This window comes from Acinonyx jubatus, chromosome C2, assembly GCF_027475565.1.
Source record: "Acinonyx jubatus isolate Ajub_Pintada_27869175 chromosome C2, VMU_Ajub_asm_v1.0, whole genome shotgun sequence".
NCBI lineage: Eukaryota > Metazoa > Chordata > Mammalia > Carnivora > Felidae > Acinonyx > Acinonyx jubatus.
In genome coordinates this window covers 101,361,843-101,380,276 of record NC_069384.1, presented here as the reverse complement: position 1 = coordinate 101,380,276, position 18,434 = coordinate 101,361,843, and positions in this window count along the sequence as shown.

Below are 18,434 nucleotides of genomic sequence, written 5' to 3'. Positions count from 1 at the left end.
GCAAATAATGCTGCAGTAAACTTAAGGGTGTATATATCTTTTTGAATTAGTGGTTTTGTTTTCTTTGGGTAAATTCTCAGTAGTGGAATTACTAGATCATATGGTAATTCTATTTTTATTTTCTGAGGAACTTCCATACTATTTTCCACAATGGCTATACCAATTTGCATTCCCACAGCAGTACACAGGGGTTCCTTTTTCTCCACATCCTCACCAACACTTATTTCTTGTCTTTTTTTTTTTAGCCATTCTGACATGTGTGAGGTGATATCTCATTATAGTTTTGATTTGCATTTTCCTGATGATTAGTGATGTTGAGCATCCTTTCATATATCTGCTGGTCATCTGTATATCTTCTTTGGAAAAATGTTTGTGTCTCTTGCCCATTTTTTAAATTGGATTTTTGGGTTTTTTGCTGTTAAGTTGTATGAACTCTTTATACATTTTGGATATTAACCCCTTATCAAATTTATCATTTACAAGTATTTTCTTCCACTCAGTAGGTTCCCTTGTCATTTTGTTGATGGTTCACTGTGCAAAAGCTTTTTATTGTGGTGTAGTCCTACTAGCTTAATTTTGCTTTTCTTTCCCTTGTCTGAAGAGAGATATCTAGAAAAATATTACTATGGCTGATGTCAAAAAATTACTGCCTGTGTTTTCTTCTAGGAATTTTATGGTTTCATGTCTGATGATTAGGTCTTTAATCCAATCCAAGTTTATTTTGTATATAGTGTAAAAAGTCATTCCATTTTTTTCTTTTGCATGTAGCTGTCCAGTTTTCTTAGCACTGTTTGTTGAGGAGACTGTTTTCATTCCATTGTGTATTCTTGCATCCTTTGTCATAGATTAACTGACCATATGATCATGGGTTTATTTATGGGCTGTCTATTCTGTTCCATTTATCTATGTGTTTATTTTGGTGTCAGTACACTACTGTTTTAATTAGCAAAAGTTTGTAGTATATCTTGAAATCTGGGATTATGATACCTCCAGCTTTGTTTTTTCTCAAGGTTGCTTTGACTATTCAGGGTTTTGTTTTTTGTTTTTTTTTTGTGGTTCCATATAAATTTTAGTATTATTTGTTCTACTTCTGTGAAAAATGCTGTTGATATCTTGATAGGATTGTATTAGATCTATAGATTGCTTTGGGTGTATGTTTAACAATATTTATTCTTCCAATCCATGATCATAGGGTATCTTTCATTTGTATCATCTTTAATGTATTTAATCAATGTTTTATAGCTCTTTTTTCAGAGTAAAGGTCTTTTCTCTCCTTGGTTAAATTTAATCCTAGGCATTTTATAATTTTTCTGTGTAATTGAAAATGGAGTCATTTTCTTAATTTCTCTTACTTGGATATTTTTCTTTTTTTTATCTTCTTGATTTTTATCTTTTACAGTCATAAGTTGTATTATATTGTTTAAATTAGTATATTGACACCAAGGAAAATCTTCACTTGTCAGTTTATTCAAAAGTATATATGCTTGTGTTGTCAGTGCAAATACCTAGTGACAGATACACTTTTTCCTAATTATATGAATATTTATGCCAGACTCTTCTCATCACTTCTTTTTAGATCAAGGGGGGGGGTGGTCAGCTTATTTAGGGACTTTTCCTTATACTTTTTCCATTTCTTGAAGACCTCAAGCTTAGATGCCTCAATCTGACTTCGAAACTCAAGTGGAAGTCTTGGCATATATTTGGAAACCTCTCTATCTCCAAAACTCAGCTGAGAAACAAACTGCAGGTTCATATGGACAATTTATTTTATTTGCAGACTGGCACATCTAACTTGTAATATGGACAGACGTCTTGTAAATTCTTCATAAAAGTTGTTCTGTCCTTAAGATTTTTATAATACCTGATTCAAAAGTAGTGTTAGTCAGCAAGTCTAACATTAATTCCCCTCTAAGTTAATTTTAAGTAGTTCTGCAAATAGGTGAGCTAGGAAGAATCAATGATGTACGGTGTCTTCCCAGGTCAAAAAGTTACAGTATTCAAAACTCATGTTGAATTTTGGATTTTTTGACATGGTCATGTTTACTCTGTTTCCTTCCAAAGGATGACATAGATATTGAGGACTGTCTTGTTAGTGTTGGGAGTTATAGCTATTCACAGCCATGCAGTTTGTCAGGAAGAAACTTCAACCAGATCAGAACATGTTGCCCTCTTGCAAAGCAGGTATCACTCAAGAAGTGGGAAACTGCAAAAGGAGAGATGAGAGAAAGATTTACTAAATTGTTTCAGGAAACTTAACACCTAAATATTATTCTTAAGTACCTTTTTATTCTTATAATATTTCCAAAGGAAATATGTTTTTAGAAGACAAGATTTGGTAAAAGAAATATTTTTTTTTTTAGTTTAGCTGGAACTTAAGCCCAGTTATCCTTCAACATCCCATATTGTTCCTGGTTTTAATATGAAGTATGGAAAAATTATTTCCACTATGCTTCACTGTGGTTTATTCTTATTTATTTTTGAGGGAGTGGGACATTGGGGACAGAACATCTATGAAAGTGAGAGAGATCCTCTGGATTCTTCTCTGACATCACACTAAATCATAATATAACAATTCTAAAATCATCATTGTGAAATTCTCAGTTACCAATCAAAAAATAAAGGATGTTGTAGGTACCATATGTTTTCACTCTTATGTGGATCCTGAGAAACTTAACAGAAGTCCATGGGGGAGGGGAAGAAAAAAAAGAGAAAGAGAGGGAGAGAGCCAAAGCATAAAAGACTCTTAAAAACTGAGAACAGACTGAGGGTTGATGGGGGGTGGGAGGGAGGGGAGGGTGGGTGATAGGCATTGAGGAGGGCACCTTTTGGGATGAGCACTGGGTGTTGTATGGAAACCAATTTGGTAATACATTTCATATAAAAAAAATAAAAGATGTTGAAGGAGAATAAATCAGCTGGAAATTATAAAATGTATTTCTTGAAATCTATATATAATATTTTTTAATGAAATGGATAAAAAAAACCTATTTGGTAAGTTAGTATTAGAATAAAAACCATCAGGGGCACCTGGGTGGCTCAGATGGTTGAGCGTCCGATTCAGCTCAAGTCATTAGCTAACGGTTTGTGAGTTTAGGCCCCTCATCAGGGTCTTGGCTGTCAGCACAGAGCCTGCTTTAGATCCTGTCCCCCTCTCTGCATCTTCCCTGCTCACTCATGTACATTCTCTCTCTCTCTCTCTCTCAAAAATAAATAAACATCAAAAGTAAATAAACATTCAATACTTTGCCATTAAAACAAGGATAAGAAGGCATAAATCTTTCTTAGAAATTTGGCTTTTCTTTCTGCATCTTGTGGTTTACTCACCTGCAATGAGAATGCCACTAATTAATAACTAAATGAGAAGTCAGTAGGTAACAATTCAAAATGTAAAAATAAAAAAAGAAGAAAAAGTCTAAAGTTATAAAAATAATACATTTTACCTTTCCTTTACTTTTATGGGATTTTTAATCTCACTCAGCTGTCAGTCATTCTCATTATTTTGAGCACATTTTTCAAACAGTTTAAATTGTTCCCACAGTGGCAGCCAAACCAAATAAACAGTCAAACACTGAGGAGTGTGTGATTTCACCAGAGACCTGAAACAATGGAGTGCCCCAGAAATTTCTATTAGGTGAAAAGGGATAGGAAACCTCAGTGACAGCTTTAAACATAGAAGGAAAACATTCTCTCTAGTTTCCCATCAATGTACGCCATTGAAACCAAAAAAATCTTAACAACCTCAAATAAATAACACCAACGATGGTAACCTTGCTATGTATCAGATAAGAACTGCATTTAAAAATGCAAAAAGTTGTAGTTTGTAATGCAAAGTAGCTCATTAGGTTAGTTATGCATATATGTTTGAAAAATACCACAGTCCTTTAGGTAAAGAAAGGATAAATATGATCAGATTTTATAATGTATGTTTAAAGTTATAAAATATATATGCTTAACTGGAATTTTCTCTTTTCTAAATGTTCGCTTTATGACATCTGAAGCACTACATAATCATTTTACAAAAAAAAAGATTAATGCAGACTTTTAAAAGTTGGGTTCTTAAATTTTTGAGATTCAGACTTTTAAAATCTTTGAACATATACATTACCATCTTTTTCCCACTTGCACCGAGAGCCAAATTAAATTAAATCTAAACCTGTGTTCCCCAATTACCTATTCTGATCCAGAAAACAAGCAAACCAACAAAACTGGTAGCTGAAATATTTAAATGACTTGAAATTTACGAGTTGTTAGCCAAAGGGGGGAAAATATTAGACTTTACCACTGCAAACTATTCAGTGGGATATAATTATATTTTATTGTTAGATGACATGACTGAGAAATCAATATACATGTAGATTAACACCTTGTTGTAAACAGATTAAACACATTATTTTAAATTAAAAAACATTTTTTAACGTTTATTTTTGAGAGAAAGAGAGACAGAGTGGGAACAAGGAGGGGCAGAGAGAGAGGGAGACAGAATCTGATGCAAGCTCCAGGCTCTGAGCTGTCAGCACACAGCCTGGCGTGGGGCTTGACCTTGTGAACTGCAAGATCATGACCTGAGTCAAAGTTGGAAGCTTAACCGACTGAGCCACCCAGGTGCCCCACACTATTTTAAATTTTTTATTTTGCAGTTTCCATTAGAAATAAATTAACCAATATATGTAAATATGTTCAGTTTTGTGTCCATTTAATTTTTCCCTAAGGTCTTAGCCAAATTATATACCATAAGTACATGAAGAAGAGTAAATAACAGGTAAATCAATCAATAACACTTTAGACCTCAACAGAAATTACTCTTGTTGAGAAAATTAGAGTCACGAGGAAGCTAGTTATAAACATCTTAAAGTTATATTGTAACTTTCAGAAATATTACATTTGTCTTAGAGTTCTTATTTCATTTTATTTTAGTATTATTTTTTGTAAATATAAAGCAGTGCTGTCTTTATTTGAGGATTCCTATTTTAACTCTGGCAACAAGACAGAACTCAATCATTTAAATAACTATATATTTAAAAAAATTATTACAAAAGTAATATAAGCCCATTGTAGATAGAATATCAATACTGATGACTAAGATTAAGAAAAACCATTTATGATTCACCACTCATATTCTTCATATATTTTGTTTCCTCTCATTTATTTTTAAGTATTTATTTACATATTTGAAAACATATTTCAGTGGGAAGGGTACCAACCACACCAGGTTTGATGACTCATTAGGAGAATTCTAAAGGACTCAGCATATGGTCATATTCAAGATTATGATTATTTCAGAGAAAGGTTACAAAGCAAAAATCAGCAAAGGGAAAAGGCTCCTGGGCAAAGTCTGGGGAGCCCAGCTGCAAGATTCGAGGGTCCTCTCCTAGTGGAATCCTGCAAGACATGCTTAGTTCCTTCAACAATAACTTGTGATAGCACATGTGAAGGGTTTCCAATGAGAAGTTTGCAACGGACCCAGTGCCCAGGGTTTTTATTGGGTGTTGATCATGTAGGTCTCTTCCGCCTGCCATATAACCAAATTTCGGACTCCCAGAAGGAAAGCAGGTGTTGAGTATAGCGGTATTTTTTTTTTTTGCCTACTTTATGTACAATGAGCCACTCTTCTCAGTTAATGGTGTTGGGAACTCTCCTGAAATCCAAATTCTCAGATGTCAGCCAAGAGATAACTTTATAAATAAGCCTTTCAAAGAATGACAGGCATGCTATGTTGAACATTTCTGCCTAGTTTCATATTATGTTATTGACTGTTTTCTATTTAATTTTTTATATATGAACCTCTTTCACGATCATGAAGTATTTTTTCATAGTAAATGGGTACACTGTTTTTAATTTTATGTATGTACCATGGTTTATTTAATAAATCTATTGGCAGATTTTTTTAAATTAAGGGCCCAAATCTTTACTGTAAAACACAAAAATTCTATGAATATTAATACTGTTCCCTTGGTATAAGTTCCCAAAACTGAGATGGTAAAGGGTTTTGATGCATATTATATGATAGTCCATATTGTCCTCTAGGTCTGTAATAAAATACATACCCAAACACCAACAGTGTTTATAAGAAATTGATATTTACAATAATTTATTAATTTGCTAAGAGAAAAGTGAATTCTGGTTATTGTCTTATTTAACATCTTTGATACTATTGTTGAACATTTAACAATATATTTTTTAGCCGTTTATATTTTGACTTTTGTAAAAATGTATTCATTTAACCCTATTAAATGAATACATTTTTTACCAGCCACTATTACAAAATAAAGTCACAATTGAAAAGATATATTTTAAAATTTTTTTAATGTTTATTTATTTTTGAAAGAGACAGAGCACAAGCAGGGGAAGGGCAGACAGAGAGGGAGACACAGAATCAGAAGCAGCCTCCAGGCTCTGAGCTGTCAGCACAGAGCCTGACTTGGGGCTCGAACTCACAGACTGTGAGATCATGACCTGAGCTGAAGTCAGGCCCTTAACTGACTGAGCCACCCAGGTTTCCCAAAATTGAAAAGATATTAAAACACCAGTTGCAATTAGCAGTAATGGGCTAGGTGCTATTCTATCTTTGTCCAAATTAGTTTTCACATATCTAGCTTCATTCATTAATTCGGAACTTCTCACTACTAGAGAATGATGGGCATGGCATTACTTTCTTCTATATTAGTACAAGTGATAGATTTTTTTTCTGCAAAATTTATAGTGGGAAGTTTTAGGGGTTTAAACAAATAGATAATCTTCTACACTAAGGGACATTCAGAGGATCTTTTAAAACTTAATTAATTTCCTAATAATTGATTTGTTTTTAGGATTTAAGAGTTGAGATTTTAAAAGCAATTTTTTTTAAATTTAAATATGTGTGTTAGCCGAAGCATAAGAAACTCTTAAAAACTGAGAACAAACTGAGGGTTGATGGGAGGTGGGAGGGAGGGTAGGGTAGGTGATGGGTATTGAAGAGGGCATCTTTTGGGATGAGCACTGGGTGTTGTATGGAAACCAATTTGACAATAAATTTCATATATAAATAAATAAATAAATAAATAAATAAATAAATAAATAAATAAAATTAAAATGTGTTTCCAGTTATATTACATGTCTAAAAATGTAAGATGTAATTTATTAAATGTGAAATTTAGGTACTTTTCCCCATGAATTAAACCAGCTTTCTCTATACCTACTTTATAATTAGGCTTTCTTTTTGTTACTATTAAATATGTGTTGGGCTCTTAGCTTTTGGGGAAGGAAAATCTCAATCTCAAATATTCATGTTTCTACAATTGGTTTTCAAACAAGTTTCTAATGGGCAGTGATCATTCTCTTTCAATCCCACTGCCAGAATTAAAAAGAGGTCAACATTCTGGCCTAAGTATGTTTTATCTCAAATGCAACAGTCTAGTTTGTTTACATTAACTTTTAAGGGGCTGGTTAAACAAGTTGAGAGTAGAATAGGCCTGTTAAACAGCATAAGGTTGCCCTTTATTCAGAACTTATTTAAAAAAAACAATTGGAAATATTGTCATTATTTACCTAGGAGGGAATAGAAAGCAAATGACAGATAAGGCTACGCAATAGCTATGATTAAAACAGAAATCAATGAAGTCTAATTTATTCTGTATCATTTTATGAAGCCAGGGAGCTTTCTGAGGAGGAAGGCAATAAATTAGAAGTAGATATTAACTTTTTGTTAAATACATGAATGTGAGATAGCTAAATAGTGATTGAAGGGAAAAAAAAACAGAACTCAAACACTGTTAAATAGCTAATACTAAAAATCTTTGAAACACACTGTGGAAGAAATTTCTTTTCAGTTAATTGTTTGCATACAATCAGATAGGAAGTATAATAAAGAATGTTTGCTTGGCATTTAGAAGGCCACTATAAGTTGGTAGTCTAAATGATGACTTCTATATTTAGAGGAAATTAGTCTAAATTAATTCAAGAAAGAGTTCACAGGGTATGGTTTTTGACAGTCATGAAAGAATTCTAGTGCACCTGCTTAGGAATATTTTCCCCCTGTATAAAGGTGTCTGCTATTTTGCTTAGTTTGTGGTAAGTAATTTGCATAAATCCATAATGTAGCTGTCAGATTCTTTTTTTTTCTTGCAGCATTATAATGCTAATAGAGAAGTGAAAAAAAGCAGAATTAAAAAAAATCTTTTTAGACCTGACACCTCTACACTTGACATCTGTATACTCTCTGTGATAAATATAGCTTTAGCTTTTCTATGGTAATGCTTTCATAATCTTAGCTTCTGGGCATTGGTGCTACACAACATTTGCAAAGGACAATAATATTTTACTCATGGAAGTTAGAGAGATATTTTTTAAAGTGTGAGGCATTCCCCCTTCATTTGAATGGGTGGGAGCAGATTGTGGATAAATAGTTGAATTGATATTTGAAAACATATAGGCATCAGTTGCCAATCACTTCCTCAGTCTTTTTCATCTGAAAGTTTTTAATTAAAATGTTGTAGTTAAAACGACACTGTGATATGGTAATATCAACACCAAAATAGATTACCTTATCGACTTTAAATTATTTGTAATTTCTGATCTAGGGGAAAAAACCTCTCAAATCATTCATCTCAAAGGTATGAATCTTTCAGGGCCTTTTTGGATGCTCATCATTTTGAGCAAGTGTTAGTGACTCTAAACAGAAGTTTGTCTTCCACACATATAAAATTTGCTCACGCTCAAAGCAATAGTAAGAAGTGAGAAGTTTTCCAAATTCAGGATAAATGCAAAACAAACAAAAACAAATAAACTAATAAATACATACTTTTTGCTATTTCATCTTAGGTCCTAGCAAGACACCCTTAGGTCAGTAGGTTTAGTGCAAATAGTCACATTATAGCTAAACAGTTTCCAGAGCCTCTAATCAAAAATTGTTTTCTATGCACATTTATTTTTCTTATTTAAAAATATAGTTTTATCTACAGAAGGTCTTCAAGTTATGTCTATAAATATAAGTCAGAATGATGTAAGGAGGCAGCCATGTTAACTGAATTTTATAAAATTCCAGGAAAAATGTGAGGCAGCACAATTCACCAGCAATTCTTAAGAGAGTATCTGAACAGGCCACCTTCATTCCCATTGACAAGGAAGATGTTAGTGTACTGGAAGAGAAGAAAAAGAACAAAAATTGTAGAGGAGAAGAAAATTGTGTATAGAAAGAAAGCTTTTAACAAAATCAAGTATGCAGTCAGGGGTGGGGGTCCCTGAATGATATGGCTCATCAAATAAAGACCCTCAGCAAAAAGTATCATACAAAGTTGTCAATTCACATCAAACTGGAAAAGCAATTTAAGATTCTTTCTGTTTTTTTGGTCTCTCTGTATCTCTCTTACATACTCACACACGCAAATACAACTATGAAAAATAATTTTTTTTTTAAATCCCAAGTGCTCATAACAAAGAGAACAGCATTCAAGGAATTTCTGAGTGCACATATAGAAGGATGTATAGGATAGCTAGAAATAAACCATAAATAGTTTCTTCTAATATATTTTAAAAATTAATTTATTTCAGGGTAAAATTTACATACAGTGGTATCCACAGATGTTAGGGGTTAGGGAATTTTGAAAAATGTAGATGTCCTGTAATCAAGAGATAGAACATTTCTTTCATACCATAAATTTATCTCACATTTTCCTTAGGTTAATCTGCCCTGCATATAAGCTATCACTCTTCTGATTTCTGTTAGAAGCTTCTCTCAGGAATTCTCGGAAAACTTGTCCCATGAAAATCTAGTAATAAGATAAATTGGTACTGGATTATGGACAATCCAGTAGGATCTCCTGGTATCATTATCAGATGCTAGGGACAACCTGAGCTTTTCCTGATTGTTCCTTGGTTGAGGCCTGGAAACATGCCTGACTGTCCACTGTATACTCAACAGGACAGATTGTCATGGATGATACTAATGATATAGTATGCTAATAATATTGCTTCCATGTAAGCCATCACAACTATTGGTCCTGTACCCCTAAGTAAAACAAAATGAGTAAGCAGTAGAAGAAACACAGCATTAACATGTGGGTCCTGGAGGGCAAGAGAGAGACAGAGAGAAAGGGAGTGAGAGAATGAGAATTTCACATATTATCAGAATAACCTAATTATCAAAAGGTAGAATCCAGTGAAATTACATTTTGAAGGCAACTAATAACAATATGAACAAAACCCACATAAAGATATTTGATTTTCAAATTAAAAAACCCAGTAAATAAAATGGTGAGGGTATTCACTCTTGTAATTTGAGTATGTGGTCAGGAAGAAGTGGGAGAAGTATCTCAAGACAAAGAGCCAAAACAGTGGTGGAAATTGTGAGAGAAAAAAATGAGAATTGGAAGATCCAGAAGAATCAATCTGGAAATAGCTAGCTACCAGAAGGAGAAATAGGAATAACTGAGCTTGAGACAATAGTTAAAATGTAAATCTGGGGAAGGCATATTGAAAATCTACCCTAAGCTTTAGGCAAGATTGATTAGAAAAGCTATATAACACCATATCCTAAAATGATGTTAGACTATAGGAATAAACACAAATCATAGTAGCTTCCACAACAAAATAATAAAACTTAAACAGAGAAGAAAGGAGTCAGGCAGGTGTTGTAGTTTTCATCGGTATCGCATGTAGACTATCGAAAAAATAATAATCAAATACCAGTCAAAATAACATTCAGCTGTTAGGGGCAAACATATGTATTTGCAGATATATAAGCATTTAGAGACTATATCACATGAATATCCAATATGAGGAAAAGTCTCAAAAAAAGGGTCTAACCAAGTGAAAAATGAATTAGAACACAAGTCTCAATATAGGAATAAATAAATGAATGGAAGAAAAAAATCATGAGCCCTTGTGAATTCATGCATACAAAATACAGAAGTGAGAATTAAGCTCTTTTGCAAAATCATTATAAAATTCTCATATTACTAGTTAGGATGAAGCAATAAAGAAATATAGCCTGTTGGTCTTTGACACTATTAGTATCATGTGATAATTTTTATGTAACAGTAGAGAAGTAAAGTCTCATTGAGTTCAACCAGTTACAGTCCTTTTGTGCACTGCACAAGGGCATTGCCTCTGAGGGGTCAACCTTTATATTGCAGATAGACATGCACTTTATTACAACCTGTAATTAACAGATGAAACTAAACAGATTTAACAGAATCAATTATTCTATCAGAATCTTTGTATTATGTTAATTTTGCAACTGATGGAGGTATAGCATGTTGAGGAAACAAACATTTTTCTATAAACAGGGACCAAATGAACTAGTAGTCGAGTTCCTGCTTGGGGGCTGCAGACAACTGAGGTATCAGTGGTGAAATTCCTGAAATTCTTTTCCTCTGAAAACTTTCACTGATACTTAATTCCCTTGCCCAGTCCACAGTTTTGTAAGTAACTCATTCCTTGCATTAAGTGCGTTCTTGCCTGAGAATATCTATAGCGTAACCTGTATCTGACTGAGGCAATAATGTTGAGTATTTTTATAACCTTTGTGTATACCTTCAATTATTCCTGTTTTTATTGCTGATATTATTATTTCTCTTACTGTTTTGTGTCTGGCATGATGCTATGTGATTTCACATATTATACAATCCCCATCACAGACCTGAATGATGGACATAATAGTCACTAATTTTAGGGTGAGAAAATATGGGTCAAAAAGGTTAAGTACACTTCCAAAACAAACTGGTAACTTATGAGCCAGGATTTACACTTATGTCTTTTGGAGTTGAAATTCTTTACCTGTTAAATATCTCTTCTTTCTTCTTCTTCTTTTTTTTAAATGTTTATTTATTTATTTTGAGAGAGAGAGAGAGCTAGCATGCAAGCAGGGGAGGGGCGGGAGGTGGGGAGAGAAAATCCCAAGCAGGCTCCTTGCTGTCAGTGCAGAGCCACATGCAGGGCTCCAGCTCATGAATTATGAGGTCATGACCTGAGCCAAAACCAAGAGCCAAATGCCCAACCAACTGAACCACCCAGGCATCCCCACTTTTGTTTTTCTCAAAATCTCATTGAGATCATTCACATTTAAGATTATTTTACCAAGTAATATTAATTTATATAAACTTGTGTTATTGGTACTGTCTATGCCAATTCTTTTAGATACTTTTATGTAATCTAAAAACATACTAATTTTCTTAGCATACTGGCTGTGGTGAAACTTACACTAATAGCATTAGACAATTAACACCTCTTTAATATAACATATTGTAAATTGAGCTATGGTGACAGGAAGACATGGTAGCAAACTAATTAGCAGATTGAAATTGATTCTTGCTCAATAAATATTTAAGAGGAAATAAAATTTAGTGCTGAAAAAACTGAAATGACTTGATGTTCAACCAAATGAAATACTGAGGGTATATTAATAGCTGGTAGTAGGCACTTATTTGTATGGCTGAAGTAAGTCAAATGTTTCTTTCAACAGTCACAAGTCGAGACTGTTCTTTACACGAGTAGATTTATTGAAGTTCTTTTAAGATGTGCTAAAATGTTTATTAGGAGTCTTCGGTAGCAAGTAACAGAAACCCATCTCAAAAAGGCTTCACCAAAAGAAAAAAATAAAAAGAGGAATTTATTGGCTTCTATGTCTAAGAAATCTAAGTGTCATGCTGTTAGCCACATGCAGGCATAAGGATTCACATAATGTTTTTCGGATGTTCTCTCTCTCCATAGTTTGATTTTGCTGTCAATTGTGTCACCAACTTCATTTTTCAGTTTCTCTATGTGGTAACAAAGAAGGTTTCTGACTCCTCAAATGTATCTCTTATTATGGTCTGTATGTTTGTGTCCCCCCAAAGTCATATGTTGAATTCATCTAACACCCAAAGTGATATTAAGAGGTGGGGCCTTTGAGAGGTGACTGGGTCCTCAGAGCAGAGCCCTCTTGAATGGGATTATTGCCCCTGTGAAAGCTGCCTGAGAATGCTACTTACTTCTGTCTCAATGTGAGGATACAGTAAAAAGATGCTTTGTAAGAACCAGGAAGTCAGCCTCACCAGACATAGAACCCAGTTATACAGGTACCCCAATGTCTGACTTCCAGACTCCAGAAGTGTAAGAGATCAGTTTCTTTGTTTACAAGCCCTCCAGTCAGTTACAGCAGCCTGGGCTGTTTTGTTATAGCAGCCTGAACAGACTAAGATACCTATCGGTTCCCTCCTTACCCAATTACCTTAGCAACCATAATAAAAGAGATCACTTTTCCTCCCACACATCCACATGTCCATTGTGAGTAGAATATTCAGTAATTGCACATGATTTGAAACAAAAATATTTAACACATATTTATATATTACATACTATATTCCAAGCACTCTTCTAAATGTTGGAAATGTTAACTCACTAATCCTCATAAAAACTCTAAGAGAGATGTACTATTATTATCTCTCTTTTATCTATGAGGGGGTTGAGGCACAGGGAGGTTCAAGTCATATATTTAATAAGTGACAGAGGCAGGGTGAGGCCACAGTAGACCAATTCCAATAAAAATGCTATATTGATTCTTCATCAGGAGCAAAATATAAAAAAAAATGTTGCCAAGGAAAAAATGTTCTTCTAATTATGTCACCATTAGGTAGGGCTTATATCTGAGGTAGTAGGAAGGGTCACTGCTGGGATTAGAGAAAAATGGGAGGAAAAACTTCCCAGAGGAATAGGGATGTTGGGATGAAAAGAAATACATCAATACATGTCCATCCAAACAAAGGGTGATATTTCTAGAAAAAAAATGTGTATGTGTGTGTGCATACATATACATACATATATATGAAAGACATACATATAGAGTAGGAATATGTATACACACACACACATTCAGCTTGTAAATACACACATATGTACATGAGAGAGATACAGAATTTTATTGTATGTAACAAAGGCTGATTAATGAATGTTAATAGTCAAAATAAATATATCATTTTGGTCATGAGAGTATAATGGAAGATAATCAAGCTGAGTGAGTCTGTGCTTCTATACTGATAGTTTAAATATGATTGTGATGTCAGATAAACTGAAAACAACTCCTGGGAGAAACTATTTCTTTTTCTTTTTCTTTTCCTTTTTCTTTCTCTTCTTTCTTTCTTTCTTTTCTCTTCTCTCTCTCTTTCTTTCTTTCTTTCTTTATTTTATTTCTTTCTAAGTAAGCTGTATATTCAACGTGGGGCTTGAGCTCACAACCCCAAGGTCAAGAGTCACATGCTCTACCGATTGATCCAGACAGGCACCCCAAAAACTGTTCTGTTTCTTGCTGATGTTCTTTCCTCCATTTAATCACAAATCCTCAGAATCTTTCTTCCTGAGCCAATAGTAAAAGAGAATTTTACTGATAAGACATTAGACAACTTGCTCCATTCTGATGAAGTCTGCTCTGAATCATCCTAAATGAGATGGGTTATTGCTGTGATTTGATTATTCTTCTTGAATTATAAAAAGTGAGCTGCCATAGTAAAATCTATGTGCATTAAAAAAAATTCTGTAACTCAGTGTCTTTTCCTAAACTATCTAGAATGTTTTCATCCTTTGCGCTATTTAATCAGCTCCCTTTACCCCTTGTTAGTGATGAACGTAAATGACTTTACCTCATGCCATCTCTTTGGGTGAAGGCAATGATGATGTGTGTACTGTGGGTGCCTCAGTATAGACTATGCACACATCTTTGTGTGCAGCCCCATGAGGGCATGTCCCTAAAAAGTGCTCCTGGTTCTTTCCCTAAACCTTCTTTTCCTGTCCATGCCATACTCTGGGTCTCAATGTTACATGGAGAAAATGAAGGCTATGTTTTATTTTTGCAAACTGCTACTGGAGAGTATATACTAAAGATCATAATGACCACTTTTCTGTCCTCACGTTTGTAAATATTTAGTTTAGTTGATTGTTATATGGCTTCATTTTGAATACTTTATTTTTTTGTTTCAAGGGTCTACAAAAAATAAAATCATGAATTATTTCCTTCCTGGATTATTAAAAAGCTCTCTTTGAGTAAATGAATGGTGAAAGGCAAATTAAAATGCAAATAAAAGGTGAATATTATATTGCAAGTAGAATAACTCAAATTATTCTTACAAAATTATAGGAATTAGCAGTGTTTTTATAATCAGATTGACCCCAGTTAATATCCTAGACCTACTACTTATTAGTGAGGCCCTCAGTTTAATGCAAAGCATGGATAGTAATACTTATATTCTCAGACTTGAGGATTAAATAAAAGCTTTAGATGCTAATCACATAGCAAATAATAATGACATAGTAGCTATTTAGTAAATGGCAATTGTTTTTACTTTCTTTGCAATCATGGTTTAAATCAGGTTTAAACCTGCCGACAGGCACTCCATCTTCCTGTTTAGGGTTTATTCCCTTTGTGTACCCTTCTAGCCTTTTCATATCTTCTTCCAGTATGATAAATGGGACCTCTAGAGTCCTCTAAACCCATTAGGCTTTTTCTCTACCTCATGTTCATTTTTTTTTTTCTATCACCTAGGTCTGAAAACCCCTTTCTCCACCTTTCTTGTCTCTTGAAGCCCTCCATATTCTTAATGGTACAACTCTAAATTATCTCTTTCATGGGGTCTTTACCAACTCTCCCTAGTTTTAATTTCCTTGTGCTCCCATTGTATTTTGTTTAAAATGATATAGTGTTAGTAAACGTTCTTCAGAGAAATAGAATCCAATAGGAGTTTATATACGTAATTAAATTTAATTTATCTATCAATTGATTGGTTGGCTCACATGATTATGGAGGCTAAAAAATCCCATGATCTGCCATATGTAAAGTGGAGACCCAGGGAACCCAATGGTGTAATTCAATCTGAGTTCAAATGTTTCAGGACTAGGGTTGCTAATGGTATAAAGCCTGGTTGGAGGCTAGGAGACAATCAATGTTCCAGCTCATTCATTCAGGCAGAAAGGGCCCAGTTCCCCCTTCCTTCACTTTTTGTTTTATTTAGGCCCTCAGTGGATTGGATGGTGCCCACCCACACTGGGCAAGTCCATCTGTTTTACTGAGTCTGCCAGTTCAAATGTTAATCTCATCCAGAGACACCCTCACACACGCATCCTGAATAACGTTTAACCAACTGTCTAGGCACTCTATGATTCACTTAACTTGACACGTAAACGTAACCATCACAAATAAAATAGCAGAATTTAATATGTGAGTGCTATAATTCTACTTAACTGAGTGCATTTTACCAAGAATTTTGAATAGTAAAAATTTTTTGGAATAGTAAAAAAAGTCTTCTTGTTTGATTCTTTTTTAAAAGGCTGGTCAGAAAATTGAGAAACCTATCTTTTAAAATTAATAAATTTCCCAGTTAAAGACCAGTCAGTCCATCATCAGCGACAAAACTGGAAACCAAATAGAAAACACCCTTCAGGGACTCTGGGGCGCCTGGGTGGTTCAGTCAGTTAAGCGTCCGACTTCGGCTCAGGTCATGATCTCATGGTCCGTGAGTTCGAGCCCCGCATCGGGCTCTGTGTTGACAACTCAGAGCCTGGAGCCCATTTCAGATTCTGTGTCTCCCTCTCTCTCTGCCGCTCCCCTGTTCATGCTCTGTCTCTCTCTGTCTCAAAAATAAATAAACGTTAAAAAAAAAAAAGAAAAAAGAAAGAAAACACCCTTCAGGGACTCAGTGGTGTATCTGTGCTTGAATTATATTGCTGGAAAGAAAGTAAATTGAGAAGGAGTATTACCAAGCTAAACCTGTAAACCATATTGAAGGCATTAGATTTATGAATGAATGCCAAGAGTAGTTTGAGAAAGAATACAGAACAGGGTGAGACTAGATGTCTTCAAACTCTTATTAACTGTAGAATTTTTTGTTCGAATGAAATAGTTCATAAATGGGTGAAAAAAGTGATAAATCAGAGCTGTTCTGACCTTTGGACTCCCTTATCCTCTATCTGGTCTTTGATGGTAACTGTCAGGAACACTCTCTGGCTAAATATATCACCCTTGCTTAAGTTTCTAGGCCCCTTTAAAACAAACGAACAAACAACGAAACAGATTTATTACAGCAGATGATTCAAAGTGGAGAACTAATGTAAGAGGAGTCCATGTTTGGGCTACCCTGAGAGGATCTGTTGTTTCAGCAGTTTTGTCTCAAAATCACACCATGTCCTCTGCAAATGAGAGCTAGACACAGAGACTGGAGTGAGCAGCAAGAACTTAATCCAGAAGGGCACAGGGCAGGGCTGTGGGGCATTGCCAAAACGAAAAAGCTAAGTAAGCTAGTCAAGAGGGAGAAGAGAATGCAGTAAACACACATACACACAGATTGAGGTGACAGACACCCTGTGGACCTCTCCCTGAGGGAGAGTGGGAGTGCCTTCACTTTTTAATGAAGTTCCTATTTAAGTTCAGTTTGTGGCGGGCCTAGCGTTTCTGTACTTTAGACTGTCTTAGAAATCCGCTCTCACATGCAAAAAGACTTAGCTTTCATTTCATCGAAGTTTAGAAGGATTTTGTTTTGTGTTCAAACGATTCTGTACTGGCACCAAACAATTGAGCTATGGATGTGGTTACAAGCAATGAGATGTAGAAAATTTGCAAGACTAGTTAAGGTACCATGGCTGGGAAGAAGGCATGCAGAATCCTTGACCCAGGAAAAAAGCTATTTGTTCATGGATTTGTGATAGAAAAACAGGTAATACAAACTTTTCGAATCTAGAACAAACAGCTTCTTAGGGAGAACATTTGGGGGGATTTAGAAAAATGTCAAGTTGGTAATGTTTATTGTCATCTCTTGGTTACTCCTCTAGCTTATAAGAACATTGGAGTCACCAGTACACTCCTGTTTAGGACTGCCTGACTGGAGGCAGATGATTAAAATGAAAATAACTATATAAAATTTCTGTATGAAACCATTTCTACTGGTTGCTTGCCTTCTAAGACTACTGGGATTCAGGTGCTAAAATCAGCTTGCCAGTTGAAACTGATATCCCAAATGTGTTGTATTTTAGGCTAAAGTCACTGCTTTCATTGAAAAAAAGCAATACCAGAAAGAAAATTCTGGCAATTGCAATTGAGGGCCTAGAATGAGCAAGATTCTGTGTGCTGTTGGGAATTGCTTCTTGGGGAGTCTTAGGAGGACCAGTGAGTGTAGGAAGTCAGGCTGCAGATCCACCCAGGCTCCATTCATGTTGAGTTGGATGAGGTTGTTAATAAATTGTAGCCGTGTGTGTGTGTGTGTGTGTGTGTGTGTGTGTGTGTGTGTGTGTATAAGACGTTTTCTTTATCCATTCACTCAATGATGGTCATTTAGGTTGCTTTCATATCTTGGCTATTGTAAATAATGCTGCAATGAACATGAGAGTGTATGTATCATTTTATGTTAGTGTTTTAGGTTTTTTTTAATAAATATTTAGTTATATATATATATTTTTCAATTTTTGGATCATATGATAATTCTATTTCTAACTTTTTGGGG